We start from the raw sequence: 10082 nt of genomic DNA, 5'->3' as shown, positions 1-10082 counted from the left end.
AGGTTGTGGGCCTTTCTGAGTCACCTCGAGGCGATCTGCAATGCAAAGGATATTGGCAACTAACCAGCAAATGTAGATTAAATATTGTTCTGTAGCTAACTCTGATGACGGCAATTACCCCATAACATTTACAGCAGGGATCGTGCCATTCTTTGCAATCTGGTGCTGTATAATACTTGAGATGTTTTGTGACTCATTTGAATAAGCAACCTTATTGAAATGTGTTAGTTACTACTTAAAAGGAAAAGTGGCATCCTAAAACCTTGGGTGGTTTTTAAACATGAAAATACTGTTTGTAATTTTGAACATTGTTTGACTCTCCTATCAGATGTTTTTTCAGTCTTTGATCACTAATTCAACAGATGAAAGTTGTGTAACATAGACAACGTATTGATTTTGGAGGCAAAGCAAAAAAGTATCCTGGAGATAATTTGTTGGAATGAAGATGAGGATTCATCATTAGTACTGTCTGGGAATCCAAGGAGGGGACCTAGCCTATGCAGGCAATATCAGTAAAGGTTTCAAAATCAAAACAACCCTGAGATTCCACCTCACACCAGTCAGAATGGCTAAGATCAAAAACTCAGGTGACAGCAGATGCTCGTGAGGATGTGGAGAAAGAGGAACACTCCTCCATTGTTGGTGGGATTGCAAACTGGCACAACCTCTCTGGAAATCAGTCTGGAGGTTCCTCAGAAAATTGGGCCTAGTAGTACCTGAGAACCCAGCTATACCTCTCTTGGGCATATACCCAAAAGATGCCCCAACATACAACAAAGACACATGCCCACTATGTTCATAGCAGCCTTAATTATAATAGCCAGAAGCTAGAAAGAATCCAGATGCCCTTCAACAGAGGAATGGATACAGAAAATGTGGTACATTTATGCAATGGAATACTAATTAGCTCTCAAAAACAATGAATTCATGAAATTCATAGGCAAATGGATGGAACTAGAAAATATCATCCTGAGTGAGGTAACCCAGTCACAAAAGAACACATGTGGTATGTACTCACTGATAAGTGGATATTAGCCCAAATGCTCAGAATACTCAAGATACATACAATTCACAGACCATATGAAGCTCAAGAAGAAGGAAGACCAAAATGTGGATGCTTCAGTCCTTCATAGAAGGGGGAACAGAATACTTATGGGAGGTGAAGAGTGAGAGAGACTTGGGAGGACGAGAGAAAGGGCAGAGGAAGTGGGGCAGGATCAGGTATGAGAGGTGACAAGGATGATATACAGCAGGTCAGGAATTTGAACAGAGGTGTGTAGCAATGGGGGATGGGAAACTGGGGGTAGCCACCAGCAAGTCCCAGATGCCAGGAAAGCAAGAGTCTCTTAGGACCCAACGTGGATGACAGTAGCTGAAATGGCTAACAAAGGGGAGGGAGAACCTGTAGAGACCATATCCAGAGGTTAGATAAGCCCCCTGGTTGGGGGATGGGGCTATCTTACTTCTCAAAATTTTAAGCCAGAATTGCTCCTGTCTAAAGGAAACACAGGGATGAAAAGCAGAGCAGAGACTGAAGGAAAGGCCATCCATTGACTGCCCCACCTGGGGATCCATCCCATGTGCAGCCACTAAACTCAGTCACTATTGCTGATGCCAAGAAGTGTTTGCTGACAGGAGCCTGATATGGATGTCTCCTGAGAGGCTTTGCCAGAGCCTTACCAATACAAATGAGGATGCTTGCAGTTAACCATTGGACTGAGAGCATGGGGACCCCAGTGGAGGAGTTAGAGAGAAATGAAGGAGCTGAAGGGGTTTGCAACCCCATAGAAAGAACAACAATATCAACCAACCAGACCCCCCGAGCTCCCAGGGACTAAACCACCAACCAAGAAGTACACACGGAGGAACCCATGGCTCCAGCAGCATGTGTAGGAGAGGATGGCCTTGTCTGGCACTTATAGGAGGAGAAACCCTTGGTCCTGTGAAAGCTGATGTCCCAGTGCAGGGGAATGCCAGGGTGGTGAGGTGGGATTGTGTGGGTGGAAGAAGGAACATCCTCACAGAAGCAGGGGGAGAGGGGATGGGAAACGGGGAATCAGGAAAAGGGATAGCGTTTGAAATATAAATACATAAAGAAAGAAAAAAAACAACATGGTCAACACCTGATATATATTATGAATGCTTTGTAGATTATAGTCAGACAGGTGTTGTGTTTCTCTGACCCTTCAGTTACAATTGCTTTTAGGAGGAAGAGGTAAAGAACATCTTCTGTATTTCTCTTATTAAGTCATGTAGATGCTCCCAAGAGTGGCATATCTAGACATTCTATTTTAGAAGACTTTATAGAGAAGCTTAGGCCATCTGAACATTGATCTTTATTTGAGTGCTATCAGGGCTGGGACTACATTTAACCTTAGGGGGCTACATTTTTTCTTTTTCTTTCTTTCTTTCTTTTTTTTTTCTTTTTTTCTGGAGCTGGGGACCGAACCCAGGGCCTTGCGCTCTACCCGCTGAGCTAAATCCCCAACCCCCCCCCCCCCCCCCCCCGCTACATTTTTTTCAAAGCTGTGCTCTGGGGTGGATTTTCTAATGAAATCAGCTAATGCTAATTACTCTAGCTAATGCTAGGGTTAGGGGAGGAAGTCAATCCGGGTGAGAAAGATCTGAGAAAGGCATGGGCTCTCTGTGACTCTGAAGGGAGGTGAGGATATAACTGGGGATGTTATGGAAAGACAGTAGTGGGGAGAAATAAAAGGAACATGTTTGCAGAAAGTGTAGGAAAACTTGAAAGGAAGGAAGATGTAAGGAAACAAAGAATAGAAGTGGTGTGTGTGTGTGTGTGTGTGTGTGTGTGTGTGTACATGTTGAGGCCCCAGAGGTCAAAGATGGACCTCTTCCTCAGTAACCTACCAAGTTAATTTCTTGAGAGCTTGCCTCTCTTGAAACCTGGAGCTTGATCGTCCATGTAGGCTGGCTCTCCAGCAAGCCCTGTGTCTGCCTCTGCAGCACAGAAGCTTGTTGCTATGCGAGTTTTTAAACATGGATGCTTTGTATCAAATTCAGGTCCTCTGAGGTTCCTTTGGATCTTTTGGGTGGCTTTTGTTATTTTTTGGGAGATTGTTTTAGTTGAAGTACAAAGGACCAGAATATTTTGCATCAGATTACCTAGAGACAGACAGAAAGACATCACTTTTCAAACTGGATAAAAATTTTATCTGTAGTTCCACTTGTTTCTTGTTACTCTGTGTCTGTTGCCACAACCTTGTGGACTTTAGCAAGACACTGCTAGTGATGGGACAGCTAGCTGCCTTGCAGTGAAGTGAGTGGTCATCCTTATGCACACCTGGATGCTGGACGTTGTACAAACAGAGCACATGAACTTGATGTCATTGTTTAATGGCAGAGTCGTTTGGCAGTCTTCCATTTGCTTCATTCCATTATCAACAGTTTGAAGGAAGGTCCAGGCATTTATTTATCTAACTTGCATGTATAAAGTCACTTTTAACTTTAGCAAAATGAGGAATTACCAGAAGCTGGAGAAATAGCTTTGACAGACAATTTTTAATCGCAGGAAATCTCATCTGTTAAAACTTGGGTGGCGAGTGATTTACTTCCCTTCTGCTGACACTATCAGGTCAGTTCCTTTCCTTTCTGACCTGGGTTGTGTCTCAGAGGTTGCCCTCTGCCATTCCGTTCATGATGGGAACCTGGTCGGTTTAGTTAGCCAGAAACCCCTGCGACAGGTTGGAAAGATGTAGGGAAGAGAAGTTCCTCGAAGGCACCAAGGGCTCTCTGACAACAACTCCTGTTAAGAGTCTCCATTTCAGCCTTAGATCTCCCTGGGATCCTCTCGGCATCTTGTTAGTACCCTTCCCTGTGGATCGAAGAGTGCCCACAACCCTTTGTGGTGTGGTGTGGTGATGGTCTCACATGTCTCCCGTCTACTCTTTGGTTCCCTTAACATTCTAATTCTATAACATTCTAAAAACAAAATGGCAGGATGTCTCTTGGGGTTTATGAGTTGATTTTGCATTCCTGTGGGAAATCCAAGCTGATATAACACAAATGCTTCCAAAACCATATTTCTCCAGTCTTTTAGGAACAATTATTGTTCAAACAGGAGGGAATCTCTGATTATATCTTTCTGGGGTTGACATAATCAATGAGTAGGGTTCAGGGCTCTCTTTGTGGCACTGAGCAGGCCCTACACCATCCTATATTATGTCTTCTCCTTGCTGGCCACTAGTCACTGGATGGTTGTGAGTGCACAGGAGACCTCAGGGGGAAGCTGTGGGAGAACACAAGCATACGCCAAGAAATGTGGCCATGCAGATCTTCGTTCTGTTCTATTGTCTCCTTCCTCCTGATCTTCAGAACTGCACATTTCCCTGTTTTTAATTCAATCTTCAGTGTCTCATTTGAGTTTGAATTAATTGTTGATGTCCTGGAAGTGCAGGTTTTGGGCTGAGGACTTACTCAGTAGACACAACGGTTGCCCATACATCTGCTATGCATTCAGGATCTCTGGGAATTTTCCAGCATGGTTTCCTAGGGACGTTGTTTTCTGGCGGATAAAGCCATAGTGGTAGTTAGTCTTAGTACTTCGCCTACCAAATGGTATTTAGAATGTAGGTAGTACTTTAGTACTACCACAATGGTACTTAGTACTTGGGTAGTACTTAGTACTACCACAATGGTACTTAGTACTTGGGTAGTACTTAGTACTGCCACAATGGTGCTATTCACTTAGCTACTTAATCTTCCTCACAGGTGTGATTAAAGTCAGTAGGAATTCTATCGCCTTTAGGAATGCCTGTGGGTTCTGATTTACCCTTCTATGACATGAAATTCTAGATGATGAACAAATGGTGTTTAGAAGTCTGTTTATACTTCACTTTTTTTTAATTGCTCCTAAGACTTTACACCATGTCTAAAAACACAGTGGAGAGCAATTTGAATTTCACATTTTGGAGAATTTTCCCACAGGTATAGAAGTGGATATATATTCCTTCCCCCCTTTCCTTTAATTTTTTTTATGTGTAAGTGCTTTGCCTGCATGGATGTTTGTACAGCTCCCCAGAGGCTAGAAGATGATGCTGGATCCCCCTGAGTTGGAGTTACAGAGGGTCGTGAGCTGCCATGTGAATGCTGTGATGTGACCCAAAGTTCTCTGAGAAAGCTTCCAGTGCTCTTAGCCCCACTTCTCCAGCCCCCCTAACACATCTCCTACACTGGCAAAGGCCCGTATAAGATCAGTGCTAATAAAGATCAGGAGGGAAAAGGAAGAACAAATGTGGTTAAAGGGTAAAAACCTAATAAGTGAAACTGAAGCCTTCAAAGAGAGAAGGAAGAGGAAAGACATACAAGGTGATCTTCACAAGTCCAGAAAAGGCTCAAAGTTCAGTGTATGGGAAGCCGGAGACCAGGAGTTCAGTTTTCCTAACTGTGAGAGACTACACTGCCATTATCTAAATAACCCAGTCCATGGTAGTTTGTTACGTCAGAGCAAGCTGCCTAATACCCAAGACAGCATTAATTATTGGTAATATAGACTGCTAACTACTTAAAAAAATTCTTCAAGCCTGGGGAGAGAAGATAACTAGGTATGGATTATAAGGAAGAGTTTATTTTTAGTGATTTTTTAAAAAGTAGAACCACGTGACTCTCATGCCTCATTGTTGGCTGTCAGTTTGCAAGGTGAGTCAATTGATAGGTTCACTGTAGTAGGAAAAAATGTCAAATGTTGTGAACTCGTTTAATTTTGAGCACGGTTTTACAGGGACCAGAAGAAGGTGCCCTTTCTGTTCATCTAACATAGGTCACTTTCCAATACTAATCAGAAAGAACACATGAGAGAGATGCCCTATATTGGGATCAGGCTGACCCACTTTCCGGTCTGGCTGACCCAATTTCCGGTCTGCGTTGACAAATAGCTGCTTCCGTGACTTTGAATAAGTCATTTTATCCCCCGGGGCTCGATGTCTTCATCTGTTAAAAAAATGAGGCAGGTTCAGGAACTGAGTGGTGCCTGGGGATCCTTTGTGCTGCAACATTTTATAATTGTGTGTAAACACTATGAGATTGCTGAATTTGTCACACTGTAATATGCTGCAGGAACGATGCTTTATAGTGTTATGTGTGATGTACAGAAGTATTTAGTGAAGTCATGATTTCAATGTGCGAATCTAATTTTTATGAGAGAAAGTAAAATAGTATGATTCTCAAGTATCGATGCAAAGGAAATAAAATCATATGCTAGGCAAACTAAGATTTCTTTCTGTGCATGTTTTATGCAAATAGGCTATTTTTTAAAGCTTGCTATGTTAGTAGGTGGACACTAGGTGGCAGCAAAGAGTAAGCTAATGTTAAAATGTAAGAAAAATGCACCCTCTCTGTCCAGGAGCACAATTTCCTCTATAATAAACATCACTAGAGTTATAACTACATTCCTCCGTTTAAAGATGCTACTTAGAAAAAAATAAATACAACTTCCAATCAAAGTCAGTGAAATGGTCCTACGATGAATTTTTACTCCCCTTAGAAATATTGGTTGGTAATATATAAGACATTAAATATTAAACCATTTATGAAAATTTCTGGAATATGGTTGGTCAATAAGCATAATGTAGTAAAAAATAAGATAGAGGTACTTAAATTTTTTTGTTTCAAAGTTTACATGGATAAGTATAGCTAATTCAAAAAGGAATTTCCAAACATACTATTTTGAGCTCAGAGGTAGTGAATGTAACACACTGTATCTTACTTGACATATCACTTCTTTAAAAAGTGCTGTTACTCTTTTCTTTCACATTAGATATTATAATTTAAATGGTGGGGTGTAAAACAATGTTATTTTCAAGTGTAGTGTTGTAGTAAGTCAAAATATAGTTTGTTACTCTGGTCTCCATGTAGCTGATTTTGCTACATTTCATCCTTACTTCCAATGCTTTGTGTTATAAAGTCCATATTCTCCATCCTCCAAGAGCTCTCTGAAGTTGTTTGCGGAGGCGGTCAACCACAAGATACGTGAGCTCTGTGCACTAAGAATCTAATTGGAATTCTAGATAAAAATGTCGCTTAGAGTGCAAGATTGCTCCACGGTTTACACAATACCGAATAGCAAATTCAAGGCACTATAACACTTCTGTAACAGCAGGCTTCAGCTGAAGGAGAGAGGGATGCCCAGAGGACACCTTCTGTTTTCATTTTTGATTGATTGACAGTCTCTGACAATTTTTGTGGCTGTGGGGAATATTGCTTTTACAGGTATGGGGGTGGGGGTAGATTTCTGATGTCTAAAATATGCAGTTATCATCAGATGATTGGTAGGTCTTACAGACTTTTTAAAATTATATGAGCCCCCCCATTCCACTAAGACTAAGCTAGAACAAACAATGTTAGTCTCTGGTGTTGGCATTTATTTTCTTAGCCATGTGTTGTCTCTTCTTTGACCCACAACAGGAAAGCAGAGCCAGGAAAGGAAGGACATGTGTGAAGAGGTGTGGGTAACTTCTGTATTTGTGGTTAATATTGCTATTGACTGCCTAGGGGACTTTGAAGTGCGATTTTTGTCTGTTCTACATCTCTGCCCAGCAACCTGTGCGAAGGACCTTAGGGCATATGCCAAGATAGTCCATGTGTGTATTTTGGGTGTTGATAACAGCATCAGATGCTCAGAATGTGAAAATTTATGTCTTATACTTAAGGGAACTTAATCTCCCTGAGCCTCATATCTGCTGTCTGTAAACTGGAGATCCCAATGACCGAGGAAGGCATACTAAAGATTAACAAAGGACACGAATGCTCACCAGTATGCACTGACTGCTAGGGGAGAAACTCTGGGAAATGCTGTCTGTCTAGCCAAAATGGGAGCTCCACAATTTATTCAGTTTTAAAGCTCAAATGTCAGGGGTTCTATTCACCGAGAATGACAAAGAAAAAGAAGAAAACGAGAAAGTACAGTTTATTACCCCCAAACAGTAGGCACTTTTTTAAGAATCTTCACATCAAAATCCAAGTAAGTAGACTCTACAATAGACAGAATTCCATATGAAACAGGGTGGTGGCGCCTTTAGCTTGTCATCCACTGGTTCCACATATTCCCAGGATCCCGGCCATTGTACTTTGTCCCCACAGATTATACCAGCAGAGTGACCTTGTCAGGGGATGTATAATCTTTCAAAGTTCCCTTTAACTCTCACCTTTGAAGATGTTTGGGTACTACTGTGGAAATTGGGAATTAATCTAGTCGGCGAGACCCTCAGCTTTCAATCACTCCAGAATAACATCACAGAATAAAATACTCCTTGCCCCATGGTGTGACAAACCACACAAAGGAACGCTTGCCTTTTCTTCTTAGACTATAATGGCCTAGCAGGAAGGGCTCTTAACATTTTTATTTTCCGTGCAGTTGCTCATTTCATAGCATACTGTATGGAAAAGTTAAACAAATGCCATTTGGGACTTCCACAGTGTATTTAACGGCTCAGCATGTCTTGTTTCTAGTCTCTGGGAACTGCGGAACCTGAACAATGGAGCTAATGGCAGCTTTCTCTCTAGCCATTATACCAAAGGCAGAAGGTGAAGGTCTGGAGATGGCGAGTGCTTCAAAATGGTGATTAGAAGTGGAACGAGACCAAGGGCTTGTGTTGCATTTTGACGATTCATCTAGAAGCCAAATCGCAGCTCCGGGACAATGCTGGTACCTGCGACGGTTAATAACGGAACCCTAACTCTGGGAGAATGCGCTGTGTTTAGTGGTGCTTCAGCTTATGATGCACATATGCACGGAACACCATAAATGTGTGGAAAGTGACTTATTGATGTCATTAGCAAAGCATGGGACTTCATAATAATGACAAACATCTGAGTACAGGCTTCATAGATCATCATCATATTAATACTTAATTCAGTACCAAACAGAAATGTTCTCAGTGAGTATTTGTGGGTCTCTGCACAGGACTTTACAATGGATATTAGTTCATTTGCTGTCAGCTTTGTGAGAAAGTTTACGAGTCATCATGCCAGTTTGATGAATATGGCTCAGTTTCTCAGTTCGCCGAGATCTTACTAGTCGTGTGATATTGGGGAAGTTACTCAAACCTCGTAAGCTTGAGTTTTCTTGACAGAAATGGGGAAGGTTACCACCAAATTAGGAGTTACTGTCAGGAGTGAATAACACATGAAACCGGGCACTTGTGCCTCAGCACATTGCATGACTAATGTTACAGTTGATAATATACAAATGGAGTCAGATCTCAGGTCCCCCGATATGGGCTCAGTGGCTCGGCATTAAGTCAGACTGAAGGAAATCATCTCCTTCTCATTATTTCATAACCCATGGCCAAAACACCTGATAGGCTTTGAAGATTTGCCTTGTGGATGTTTAAAAGTCACGCTCGTAAATCAATTAGCATTTCTGCTGATCTGGAAACAACTTGACTTGAGGTAGGTTTCCTCTCCTCCCTTCTCTTCTCCCGTGGGCTGAATGTTGTCACAGACAGCAATCCTTAGATCTTACACCAGTTTCATGTTCTGCATGCCTTCTGCAGCTAGGCTACCCAAGACCTTCTCAATGTTAGTTCTGATGCGTTACCAGCCTGTCAGAAGAAATGCTGGTTGCTGTAGGATCTCTAGCCTAAGACACTGGAATCTGTAGATAGAAGCAGAAGCCAGAAGCAAAGCGAGAAGCAGAAGCTGACTGCCCGTGTTAAGTTCCTATCCTGGCATAGGCTGCCGTGCTAGCTAGTATGAAGACAGCTAGTAGTAGTGGAGTAGCTTTTCCTAATCCTGATCATTGAACTTTCCTCTGTGAAAGTAATGGGAAATCTCTGAATTATGGGAGTTGCAATAAACTCCTTGAACTATTTTTAATGCTCAGATTGGTTTCTCTACTCTAGACTGAGGCCATAGTCGTCTCCTGATGATTTTGTAAAATTAAATGACATAAAAACACAGATTTTTGATGAACTTTGTCATACTTTGTCAACACAATCAAATCCCCTAGCTTCTTTGTGCCCTTTCCCAACAGAATTGGGTGATAGCAGCACAGAGATTATGGAGTTCAACTGTTGTGCTTTGTATGAAATGCTTTGAAATTTTAAAGAGCTAGGAAATTTTGG

The sequence above is a fragment of the Rattus norvegicus genome, chromosome 9 (assembly GCF_036323735.1).
Source record: "Rattus norvegicus strain BN/NHsdMcwi chromosome 9, GRCr8, whole genome shotgun sequence".
Lineage (NCBI taxonomy): Eukaryota > Metazoa > Chordata > Mammalia > Rodentia > Muridae > Rattus > Rattus norvegicus.
Note: the sequence above shows the minus strand (reverse complement) of the source record.